The 13090-nt window shown below is 44.1% G+C and overlaps 2 long non-coding RNA genes across 2 annotated transcripts; one reads left to right on the top strand and one right to left on the bottom strand.

Annotated features, from left to right (window-relative positions):
* The first annotated feature begins 476 nt into the window (after window positions 1-476).
* LOC142601929 (uncharacterized) lies at window positions 477-2787 on the top strand. The gene is made up of 3 exons (XR_012835505.1): window positions 477-535; window positions 924-997; window positions 2588-2787. It is a non-coding gene; the product is annotated as an uncharacterized LOC142601929 (long non-coding RNA).
* Window positions 2788-6831: 4044 nt separating this feature from the next.
* On the bottom strand, window positions 6832-12841 carry LOC142601928 (uncharacterized). Its single transcript, XR_012835504.1, has 3 exons — window positions 12402-12841; window positions 9736-9822; window positions 6832-6983 (listed from the first exon to the last, which is right to left on the bottom strand). It is a non-coding gene; the product is annotated as an uncharacterized LOC142601928 (long non-coding RNA).
* Window positions 12842-13090: the final 249 nt, after the last annotated feature.

Raw genomic sequence — 13090 nt, 5'->3', positions numbered from 1 at the left:
GAAAACAGGAGTGCCCACCTATGAAACCTTGGTTGAAGGGACTTGTCCTGTACAGCACTGGAGCTGTGAGGGAGGCAGGGACAGCAATCCAGGGATCCTTCCCCTTATTCACCCAAGAAGCCCAGACTTTCTGCACTCAACGCATGCTTTGGCTCGGCAACAAATGAGGTGAGGTCCCACTGGCAGAAGCCTCCTTCCCTGTACAGACCCGGTTAGTTAGCTGGCTGCCTGACGCAGTGATGAACACAGAACTATAACATGCTGTGGAGCTAATTAAGAACTAACATGATACTGTTTATACACATGGGGTAAATCAATGATGTACCCATAATCTTAATTCTACCATTTCCTAATTTGTCACGCTGAATTTCGAAGTTCTCACCCTGGATTTCTCTGCTTAAAAAAGCAAAACTATAAAACCAAAGCCAACAATAATAACATAAACCAATAATAAATAACATCTTTCAGTGCTCATTCTGGCTCAGTGGAAGGGAGGAGCATTCGACGCACAGGAAACAAACTGATACCTTGTGAGGTAATGGGGTAACTGTATGAGAGGGGGTGAGGGAAGCGCTTTGCCACTGGGATTCACAACTGTGTTTTGGAAGAGGAATGCCAGGACTCAGGCCCCCTTGGTTTGGTGTTCTTCTGTAGTGACAAGCCGCTTCTCCACATCTGTTTCCTTATTGCCCTGGCTGGTCAGAAATAAGGAACAACTCGCACAGGAGAGAATACATAGCCTAACATTTTCCAGTTCGGAAAAGACCTAAGTGAGTGGGAGATAAAACAGAGGTCTGTAAAGTCCTAAGCACCCCAGGGAAAGGTGAACAGGGAAAGTCTCGAAATAGGAGAACTAAGGGACTCCCAGCGACAGTATGAAGAAACAAGTTTAAACAAACAAAAAGTGATACTGCTTTCCGCAGACATGTCCACAGAGCTGTGGAAGTCACTGCCACGAGGAGCTGCGGAAAACAAAACTACATCTGAGTGACAAAAGGTTAGACGAAAGTCACGGCGCATAAAGCAGCTTCGAAGCACAGCAATCAGGGACACAGTTTTGACTCAGGAAGTTTCTAAAACATGGGCAGCCTGAAGACTTGGTTGGCTGTGAGAAACGAGCTACTTCCCACGTGTCCCGGTTCTGCTGCTCTCGCCCACGAATCCACTTACTGGCCACGGTCAGGAACCCCAACCTGTGTGAGCATTAAGCCAGCAGGACAAGTCTGCTCTCCTAATTCTTAATTATGTTCTCTAGCTTGAGAAAAACCAAAGTGCAGGCTATGATGAAGTGAAAACAGAAAGTGAACTGCTGCTAGTTTATCAAGTATTGGATGTTTTTAAATAAAAATACAGTTACGATCTCAGAGTTGTCTGTTAGCACAGTAACCGGTAAACTTCACTGTCAGGAATGGCAGTGATGTGAAAAGCAGATTTTAAATGAGGTTTAAGAACACAGTAATCTCTATGCAAACTATTGCAACAGGGTCTCTGATTTCTTGGTTTATAGAAAAACAAACATTTTTATTTTCCCTTATCTTTTTTTAGGTTTTAGTTTCATTATACATCCTTTAAATAGCTATTCTCGCTGATGTGCCTATCTAATCTTTGAATTCTACAAGAAAATCTTGGGTTTTTTTAAACAACACAGACAGATATGTTAAAGGATTAGAACAATTAACACAATCATCCATTACTTTAAAAAAGTTAAAAAAAACCCAACAAACCCTTGCTGTGAGCCCCGGTTTTGGGAGACAACAGGTTTACAGGTAAATAAAGTCATGGAGATGAGGATACAATGCATGCCAGGTTTCATTTCAAGATCAGCTAACCTAGGAAGGGCTGAGTGGTGAGGTACCTTGATGATCTTAAAGGTCTTTTCCAACCAAAAAGATTCTATGAAAAGGTGAAGGCAAGAAACTTGTGACTGGTACGAGGAGGTGGGGGAAGATGATTCAAAAGGGGGTTTGTATGGTCCATGCAGTCAGGGAAAGAAACTTTGCAGCACCAGTTTGCATATCCCTAGGGAGGTAGAAAACGCAGGGTTTCATAACAGAGAGGAAGAACTCGAAATACCAAGACCTGAGATGATGAAGACATCACCAAAGTTTTGATGAAACGTCTGGGAAAGAAAGTACAGCTTTTAGAACTGTTACATAGAAAGAAGCTGCGTCATTTCAGGTCTGGCCTGAATATGCATATTTAAAAAGAGGCAAAATCAAGAATGACATCCAGATGGCAAGCTTAAAAGAAAGAGCACCATAGCGCTTTACATAATGACAGGAAAAAAAAGATTTCAGGAAGTGCTTGGGGGAAAGATCCAGAACTTTATTTTACATTGGCAGCCTGGCAAAGATGTGGGTTTGGAAGGTTAGGAGACGTGACATATTGAAAGCTAAAAAGTGCTCTGTGAGAACATAATAGCTTAATTAAAAGAAAACTTGTTCACAGGCTTATCACAGAAAAAAGTTATGAAATCTTTGTGACATGAGTCAGCATCGTAGGTAACTTTTACGCCGAGTTATTCCACTAATTTAGGATTGTATATGCACCTAATGCTGGCACTTGTTTATTTACCTTGCTCACACAGCCTTGAACATCACCCCTCATACGCTGCGGATGTTGTGACCTAAGGAGATCCATATGCTGCAATTCCCACCCAGAACTCCACTGCTGACTAGAAGATGGGAGGAAACCAGCTTTCTCAAAGCCATAAAACAAGAAGCTTGGGAGAAAAGTTCTAAACAATTTGATTTTCCTTGGGATAGGAATATAAGACCTAATTCAGAATAAAATGGGCAATAATTCTTCCACTGTATAAAAAATGTGATCTATTTGTTACACTTACAATGAACACCCAGAAATTAAAAGATAAGCCATTTCTCCTCAGACACACTTATCAGTTTCTAGCTGAGTAAGAAGTAGAACTATTTTCAGCAAAGTAGCTACAGCTTTTTATAAATGTTCATTTATTTTTGTATCTACCTATTCCAGTAAAGTAGTTTGTAGTAAACACTTCAAAATGTGTCATTTTCACTGAGGCTTGAAATTGATCTACAAAGGAAAAGTACTACATCTCCCCTTTTTTCGCTGTAATTTGTAAGATGACCTTGTCAATTTTTATTAATTATTATGATTACTTTAGAAAATCAGATGTGTTTATACCCAGTAGTAATTACAAAACAATAACATACCAAGAGAAAAGAGTAAAGGAAACTGCGTAGGAATAGGATTTTTAGACAAGATTGTTTAAGTTTATGATGGTATATGTTTTCCCTAACACTTACGTAACTCCACTGAGCAATTAACGTGGGCGAATTTTTAAATTTTTTTTTTTTTAAAGAACGCACCAGTATCAGTCCTTTGGTGAACAGGTCAGGTTTTACACACCCAGGCATTCAGGCAATCCTCTAGCATCAGTCGTGGTTGTGTTTGTGGATTTTTTCATATATATTTAGATGTTATATATTTACATATATTTTACATATATATTTGTTTCTTGATACTGCTAGCATAAGAAACAAGCAGGAAAGAAACCCAAACTAGTACCTTTCAGACCTTCCCCAGGGACCCTAAAACCATAAAAGTGAGCCCAAGCCCAGAATAAAAAGCCAATTTCTCCACAAATCGCCTATAAATTACTACTTTCAAGATGTCCCTGACTCTATTGGAAAGGAGACTGTACCTTTTCTGGTCTCTTTCCAGATAAAGTGAGTAACTAGGGGTACAACCACTGGCTGTAACACGCAGCGGGAAGCAAGCTCGGGGCAGATGCGCGGGCCCTCTGGGGCAAAGCGGCCACGTCCATGCCTCACCGTGCAGCGTGGTGCCTTCAATCCCTTCCACCGCAAACCTCTTTCCGTCTGCTGTGGTCACCCTGGACCCATCTGACTCGTAGTGTGGGACGACACCAGAGCATTCCCCGGAGGCTGGCGAGCCCCACGCGTTCCCTCAGCCGCTGGTCGTGCACCTTGCAGAGATACCATCGCAGGGGTCTTCACGGCATCCTTGGAGACCTGTCCCTGGGCCAGAGGGTTGGGGCAAGGCCAGACCTTGCTGGCTAGGGGGTCCCCAGCATCTCAGAGGAGCTTGTGTTATGGTGCCCATGCCTTGGTGGGTAACTGCGCTCACCACTTCCCGACGCAGGGGTCAAGCTGAGCGCTGTCTCTCAGGAGCAGGCAGCTGCCTTTCAGCACATGCCCCCCGTGAGAGGGCAGAGCCCTGCAGCTCCTGACTTGCTGTGGTGAACCCACGGGTGGCGAGCTCAGGGTCGAGAGCTGAGGGGACACCTGCAACTCTCTGTCCCCGTGCTCGTCTCGGTGCGCGTCCCCAATGGCAGCACATGCCACCTGCCTGTGGCAGTTTGGGGGATGTGCACCCCGCCAGGCTCATGCGCGCACCCCAGCGAGATGCCCCTCTCTCCTGCCGCACTGTGGGAGAGCCCCCTCCAGCTGAGGGTGTCCGGCAGCCAAATTCACTGTGCCCACCACCTCCACAATCTGGGGGGCTTCAGACGGGAGCGAACCGGCACCGCTGTGAAAGATAATCCCACAAACCGTAGCTGGATTTCCTCGGCCAGAAAATGGGCTACCTTCATCGATGCACCCAGCTGCTTCACATACCACAGTATGACCAGAGCCTCCACAAAAGAAAAAGAAATTGGGTTTTTTCTTCACCACCAGAAGGCTAAACGCTGCTGGTTTCTTTTCCCCTCGTACAGGATATAAGAAACTTCTTATTTTCCCCTAACGCTCATAAACCTATTGGCTTTCTTGCATTTATGATGTTTCCACAGAGCGATGAGAGAGAGGGAGGATAACAAAAAGATAGTTCTTGAGTAGGAAATGCCTGGATATCCAAAACAGCCCCTGAATCTCACACTTGGGAACAAGCAGATTTTCACATGCATTTCGGTCATGCATGATCCTGCTGCCCCAAAACGGAAAGAGGTAGTTAGCTTTTACCACCCGCCCTGAGAAGCCACTGCCACTCACCTTGTAAAACACCTGAGGGTTTGTGGACACCTCTTAGCTGGCTTCTGTTGCTTTCCTGGAGTTGGTAAAATAGTGCAGCCAAGAGAGCTGTGATGTCAAAGCCACATTTCCACCACTGACACAAAGCTTCCGCACCCCTACTGCTCATCTAGATCCACTTAATTATGATAGTTTGGCTTGAATAGAGAAAGAAAGAGTGAGATATAATTTAGGTAGGTTGGACTAAATCAGCCAGGCCTGACAAAATTTGTTGTAAAGTACATGGTGAGCAGTCTCAGAGGCCCTGGTGGTTGCCCTCAGCACTTTATAGAAGACGGGTCAGAAGTCCAGGAGACTGAAGAGGATAAATGTGTTAAAAAGGGAGAAAAGGAAGAGTAGAGAATTATGGATCAGTCACCCTAATCTCATTTTCTGGAAGAAGTATTAAATAATTAAATTATTTGTAAATACCTAGAAGAAAACAAGAAGGTAACTGACAACCAATATGTTTTTCTCCAAGAACAAATTGTGTCAAATCAAAATATTTTTCTCCTATGATCCATTAACAGGTATTTGGGTAGGAGCAGACAGTACACGTTCTATATCTTGGTTTTAGTAAAGCTTCTGATACTGCCTTTCACGATGTGCTGATAAACAGGCTAGTTCCCAGTGTTATGGTAGATGGCAGCACTGGAGTGGGAGCAGGGCAGGGGGGAACACTGGACTAGGTAATTTTTAGTGGTTCATTGACAAAACAGGATGGTACCACCCAACTACCCAGAAGACCTGAGCCGATCTGGGATTATTAAATATTTCAGTAATAACCTGGATGATGAAACAAGAAGGCACATGTCCTACATTTTCAGAAGCTCCATGCTGGGGAGAGAAAACAAGAATTCTGAATGACCAGAAGAATTAAAGAAAAGTTCTAAAAAGAGAGAATGTAATTCAGAAACAACACATACATTGTTCTGTACGTAGATGAGAATTTGTTCTTTGACTGCAGTTAAGTCTATTAGAAAAGAATGAAAAAAAAAATTATGTTTCCCTTCCCTGCTGCTTTCTCCTCGCTTCTTGGTATTGTACAGCACTTGAGCTTAAAGTCCCTCTTTTGACTTGTATACTTTCAGAGATATCCTTCCTTGCATTTTATTTCTCTTGCTAACTTACAGTGTAATTTCCACCATAAAGACTTGTATTACCATTTTAGTATAAATCCTTGGTATGATGACCTACATTTCATTTTCTGCATGTTTCCTTCTTACGCTGAGATCAAAGGACAGCTAATGATTGAGGCACTCTGGTCTTACTAAAATTCCTGTCCTTTCGCACTAAGGGGGGGTGTGTTTGTGCTTCATAGGATTTCTTTAGCAAACTGCCAACTCCGCTATTTCCTATAAACTCACTTTATGTAAGGCCATTTCCTCGCAGCCTCATTTCTATTTCCCTTTACCCTTCATGACCCATTCCTGTGTGTTAATTTTCTGATGCGATTTTTCTAGAATTCATTGTCCCAGTATTGCAGTACCTCTGCCGGATGCAGAGATCCGTCTGGTTAATTCTGAGAACTCTAAATCCACACAGGAGCGAAATGCACTAGGAATCATTTACTGAAATGCATGACCTTGAAATAGCATAGTTCCATAGCACAGATGGAGTTTACCAGATGTCTGAGACTATGAAATGATGAGATTTAAAAGATTCAGTACTTCAGAGTGGTTTAAACAACTGAGATTGCAGTATAGGGCAGGAGGTATATTTAAACAAGCACATTTATATACGGATCCATGATTTTATTGCCCAGACTATTTGCTCGCCCTGCCTCTACAGCGTGCACTTACCTGTGCAATGCAGGTACATCCTGAGGACAGCGGAAGGTTTGCCCTTTGTTCATACGACCTGTGGGGCTCTTCCTTGAACCATCAGAACTGGTCTGGCAGCAATAAACCCCCTGTAGTTGTCTGTCCAGTGTTTGATTCTTCAAGATATCGTGCTCCAATCTCTTGGTAGCGACTGAAATGACAAAAAATCCATATAATGTGGGATTAGCTTCTAGCCAGAAGAGCTGCCCTTCAAAACACTCACTTCATCTTTTAAATTTCCAGTGCTAAAAATAGGGCAGTGAGGATTCACCACCTATTTGGCTTTTTAAAACAGTACTGTTAGCAATGGGGTTTGTACAGCAAGGTCCTGTCTGTAAAGAGTTTCACAGATACATAAACATTACTCTGTCTCTGGCTAAAAGCTGCCTGAGGACATGAATTTCTTTCAAAGGGTTATTTTTCCTGTCCCCACTCTTGCATCCTATCACCAAAGCGCCACTTTTCTTCATACTTCCAAGATGCCCAAACAGTTGAAGCTTCCCTCGCTGTTTTGGTTGACTCTTAGCTACTGACCATGGTTGCCCATTAAACATAATAGGCCATCTCTACTGCTAGTAAGCAAAGGATAGGCTAGTCTGTGCTTTTAAATGTCACAGCTTGCTGAAATCACTGCTATTGCTTAGTGAAGCTCCGTTTTCTCAGCCTACAACAATTTGCCTCAGCGCTGTCATTTCATCAAGTAAGGGTTAGTTGCGGGTGAATGGGAGAGGGTTCAGCAGTTCATTTTCTTTGGACATGAGAACTGAGATGCTAATGTAAAAATCCTCTAAAATGTGTCTTTTTCTGCTGTCTACCATTCTTCCCAATTTTTTTCTTCCCATTCTGCAGGCAACTCCCTGTTGGTAAACTCCCTCTCTACTGATTTCCTCTGCCGGTCTTGTCCTCAGATTCCTTCACCAAGTCCTGCAGCCTATTGGTCTCATCACACTCCCTGTACATCTCAACACACGATGAACAATGAAGTCACCCCCGCTTCCACATTCTTCCTACCATCAACAGGCCAAGGAGCCCCTTCTCAGGATATTGGGTGTTCCGAGGTACCGTTTAACAACAGCTTAAAGACCTGGAACAGTGTTTTTCCAAAACTCAACAGACACTACCCAAGTGAAATTGTTGTCTTCTGGCTTGCCCCAATTTAGGTATGAGGAAATAGGCATGGAAGAATTGCTGGAGGTGAGAAAATAGGCTGTTTCAGAGTTTTTGCAATTCTTCTTCCTCCTCCTCTTTTCCTCCTGCCCCAATCTACATACCTCAAGGAAACCCTGCCTGCATAGCAGAATACTCTACGTTCAGAATACCTTCTGTTTGTCTCCAGAGGCAATTGAGCTTTTAGTTCAAAGGTGGTCAGCAGATCAGGTTTTGACCAGTGAGGCCTATTGCCAAGAAAAGCACTTGTTCAAATATGTGAAATTAGTTTGTACTGAGATTCAGTTGAGGAATTAACATTTAATTTTTCTTATTTGTATAAGCTGCTTTTTTTTACCACCAGTTTAAAGAACCAGTATTAGTGGATCACATCGGTGGATTCTGTACCAACACGTCGTACAACCCAGTTTCTGTCACATGGAAATTACCGTCTAAATAGACAGAAGAAATATTATTATCCTGTTCGCAGACAGGGCATTCAAGCACAAACACGCTAAGGAATATGCCTGAGGATACACAGAAAGCCTACATCAGTCAAGTGAGCCATACTGTCGAACAAACAACACAAGCCCTTTACTTTTTCTCCAGACACCCTGTATCTTCCTTTAAATCAGCCTATTAAATCACCACCACCAGCACCGCAGGTGAAGAAGCCGTTGAAATAGATTTTATTTTTGTTGTCATTTTTTATGTACATGAGAACAAGGGACTGAAGTCAATATGAATCAATGAGATCAATATAGCTGCTGTAGGAATTAATTAATTTTAAATATATATTTTTTAAAAAAATATATATTTTGCTTCTTTATGCTCTTAAATCACTGCAAATCAGAATCTATCTGAAAAGCGAAAATGTACATACTGCTTGAAGAATGGGGAAATTAAGGTAAAAACAAACAGGCCAGCTTGATAACAAGTGCATGATAAACAGACATTTTGCTGAAAAGGAGACTTTTCGGATATTTCCATGACATATTGTTGCCACTTGAAATGTGGTGCCTTCTGGTGCTGTCTCAGAATATCTGGCAGAACATGTTGTATGTAATCAGACACTACTTTTTCAATGTATAATTTTTTTAAATTCTGTCTTCTCTGATAAGCATCATGCAAGACGAATGTTCTACTTGCTAAATAATTTCCTTCAGAAAAATCGAACAAACACATCTCTAGGATTTTCTGTTACTAGCAACTCTGACTCCTGTTTTTAAAAGTCCATAATGCAAAGCAAAATTTTTCAGATGCTTTGACTCACTATTAAATCTTCAATTAAAGGAAAAGATATTGAAAAAAAAGGAGTAATCACACAAAATAATAATGGAACAAATTATCATATTCATTAGACCTACCACTAAATCTAAATCTATCTTTCTATTAGTTACAGAGAATAAACCGTCACATTGAGGAGCTTACACTGTGAGCCCACTGAAATGTGAGCATTCACCACTCACTGAATTCCTGTGCTTAAAATGGCACCTTCCCTTACTGCCTTGTGGTAAATGAACGCTAGTCAGCAATATTCCAGCAAACTCTTCCCCAGCTAAAGTGTTCCTTGGTTCCCCAGGTAGAACTTGTGCATGGACATTTTCCAAAAGGATTGGCAAGGCTAGGGCTTGATTTTAACCAGCAATATTTTAAAAAGCAAAGGACAAAAAGGAAGGCGGTGAAAATGAAAATCAGCAGAGACGATGCTAAATAACCCATTCAGTGGTGATGAGAGTGTTCATAAGATATCTCACCCCGAGGTCAGCACATCTTCCCTGGCCGTGGCAGAGCTCGCACAGGAAACCAGCAACTTTTTCTCACATTATCACGTCGGTGAGGAGCTGTGTAGAGAAGCACAGTAAGTGACCTGCAGTTTTGCTGGGTTCTGGCATCAAGTCTAGTGCATTAGATTTGCAGTTCTTCAAAACGGCTTATAAGACACAAGTGAATATTTGTGCACTTGGTCCCCCGCAAATGAAAACATTTAAGTTCTTGCTCGCAAACTGCCTGTTAACAAGGACTGCAGTGAAATAGGAGTGCATCAAGAGATTCAATTCAACTGTGCCAAGGTCCCTGCAGCCGCGGTATGCACTGCTGTACCGTTTTGGACAAGATGCAGTCTGGTTCCCTGGACTGAACATCCATGCAGGAGGTTTGAAGCTTTGCCTTCCTGCAAGTTGTCTTTCCACCTGCCAGATCCTACCCCAGCCATCCTCTCTGGTACAAGGCCTCCCATGCACGAGTTCTTTGCTTTTGATCATATTCCTGCTTCACCCGTTCCTTGCCCTGTTCCAGGTGACACTGTAGACCTTCTGCCCAGGCCTCCTCCCAGTGCTGAGTTTGGTCACTGGTGGAGGGACAACGAGAGGCTTCATACTGCAGTTATGGCAGCTCCTCCAGGAGGACACCCAGAATGAAGTGGCTCCTCCTGGACAACCCTTTGCCTGGGGAAGAAGATACAGGCATTGAGTTTCTGAAAGTCTTTGTCTGTGTAATCGCTTTGTCCCTTGTCAGCTGAAGACTCTGAGCCAGGGAGATGAGCTCATACCAGTGGGTCAACCAACAGCAAGATGCAGAACTACAAAATTAAACCTGCTGGCACCACCACTGCACTTGCATGGTGGTTGCCCCCCAGAGCCTTGTCACCCCTGAGTCCCAGCGGCCAAGCAGGCTGTGGTGGACAAATCCAACACGGACAAAGTCATGATTAAAGATCCTGAGGTCATCCTCCAAACCTTCTCAGTTGGGACTGCAGAAGTCAGAGGTACCATTGAAACATCCAGGCCACTGCTCTCCACAGATTCCCTGTGTGACAAGACCCATTCTCCCATCCAGTGCCTGTCCCAGAGCAGCTGCAACTGCCTAACCTGTAAGGGCTACCACTCAATTGTCAGTAGGGCTCAGTGGACCCACCAACACAGATTTATAGACATCCTGGCAGGCTTCACTAGAAGGCCTCATGATATCTGTGTTTTCCCCTCCTCCAGCATCAGGTTCAAAGGTGATGCTGAAACTTTCTTTCCAAGCAGGATCATTCACAGCATGAAGGTACCTGCCTATCATGTGGAAGAGGCTGAAAGCCCTCTGTGCTGTTGGGTGATGAAGCCCTTCCCACACAACAATGGAGGACAGGGCTAGTTTAACCACACACTATGAAATGCTGTGAGTAAGTAAGTGGAATGTGCTTTTTTCTTTGACTGCAATATGGCAGGTCCTGATTGACAGACTAGACATAAATGTGCAAACTGCACAAGCCGCACAAATCACTGCAGCCCTGATGACTGCTGAGTTCTACACAGATTCTGCAAGGAATTAGCTGAACCTTTCCATCTGGACCAGGAGAAAAAGGACCAATATCTTCAGCAGCTTTATGCCCTTAGTATCTTATGCAGCTTTCTGCAGTCTGTGAGTAGCTGGAGAAGCCAGATGATGACCCCATGTCTGACCATGCCTTCATTAACGGGGTGAACTGAGCAAGTTAAAGTGGAAGGAGTCCTGCTCCCCAGAAGAGGGGTTTAGGTTTGCCTGCTTACCCCCTAACCCTGAAGGGGACCTCAATACCCACCTCTTCTGGGCAAGCATGGTTACTCTAACTGTGTCTGCCCTGGCCCTCTACGTCTTTTTTGACCTTTTGACAATTCTGGCATGCGGCTGTGACTGCTGCCTCCACAACCCTCGGGAAACATCACAGGCTGAGGGCTACGTGTTTTGCTGGAGAAAAATGCAGCTGACAAGTGGCTGTGCCATGCAGCTCAGAAACGGGGGGAGGGTGAGGAGAGATTTGCTCACTGTCTGCTTCTTGGGAGGCAGTGGAGAGAGCGGCAGAGGGAATAAGGCTGTGTAAGCAGCTCGTACGGATGGGGGAGTGAGACTTGTAAGGGCCAGAAAGGCAAGGGGTGGAACCAGCTGATTGCATCCTGCAGGACAAAAAAAAAGCATCCTTTTATTAAGGAAACCTTCTTTCTGCCATCCACAGTGACACAAGACATTCTGTCCTGTCCTGTTCTCTCCCTTTTTAATCTCTAGAGAAACTGGCCATTTGCTCTGTACCTAGACTTTTGGCCAAAATGCTCTATTCATGGAGCAGCGATGCCTTCTGGACCTCATGAAAGGCCACCTGCACTCCAGATGTTGTGCCGCTCTCTTTTATGGAGAGGAGATGCCCCAATGGTCACCATGTGGTCTGGAGCCTGCTGCCATTTTGCGTCCTTTCAGCCTACACCTAAAGAGGTCTCTGAAGAGAGGGGGACACAGCTGACATTAATCTTCCTTGTGCTCCATTAACTGGCCTACCTGGCACTTCTGGGGAGCATAACTCAGTGGCTCTGGAGGAACCAGAAACTCTAGTGGAAGAAGCCACCACTCATACCCCCTGCCAATTGCCCCAAAAAAGAAACTCCTAGAAAAGCAGCCCACTTACTCCAGCTGGAGTGAGGAGTGCTGGCACAGGGGATCGCCGGTGCAGGTTGGGGCTAGGAGTGAGCTGAAGAGGTTTCCTGGATTTTTCTTCTCTGGTGGACTCTGTGGGGTCAAGAAATGGGATCCAAAGGACACCTTCTCCTTGTGAATCTCCCACATGGTCTATCCAGAGCATGGATGTCCAAATGAGTGGCTGATTTAGTGGTGTACTCTTACTCAAAGATCTGTTCAAGGTGTCTGTACCACATTGTAACATGGAGAACAGCTGCCATGTTACCACCCTGCATGGTTCTTTCCTCAGGTTTGCAAGGACATGGACACCTTGAACATGTTCTCATTACCACCTGGCAATCTCCTGATGGTGCTGTGATACCATTTCCTTCAAGCTCTGGGTTGCTCTGCGCTGGGTTTCCTGGGAGGAGAAAAGGATTGATGTTCCCAAATTTAAAAAAAACAGACAAAGAAACAACAAAACCCAACAACAAACTAACAATAAAAAAGAGAGATAAGAGAGATAGGTGCTTCAGCAAGGGGGAACAGCAACAGAAGGTACAGCAAGCAAAGCAGGGAAAAGATTAGCCAGGGGAAGTCTTGGGGAAGATGAAGTGAGTGGCAAAGGTTAGAGGGCTAACAGTCAGCAGGAAGCATGAGGGCCCTGACACGTTCTGGGCCTTTGTATATCCTGAAAAT

This window comes from Balearica regulorum, chromosome 5 (assembly GCF_011004875.1).
Source record: "Balearica regulorum gibbericeps isolate bBalReg1 chromosome 5, bBalReg1.pri, whole genome shotgun sequence".
Taxonomy (NCBI): domain Eukaryota; kingdom Metazoa; phylum Chordata; class Aves; order Gruiformes; family Gruidae; genus Balearica; species Balearica regulorum.
The sequence above is the reverse complement of the archived record's forward strand: the minus strand, read 5'-3'. Positions and strand labels throughout refer to the sequence as shown.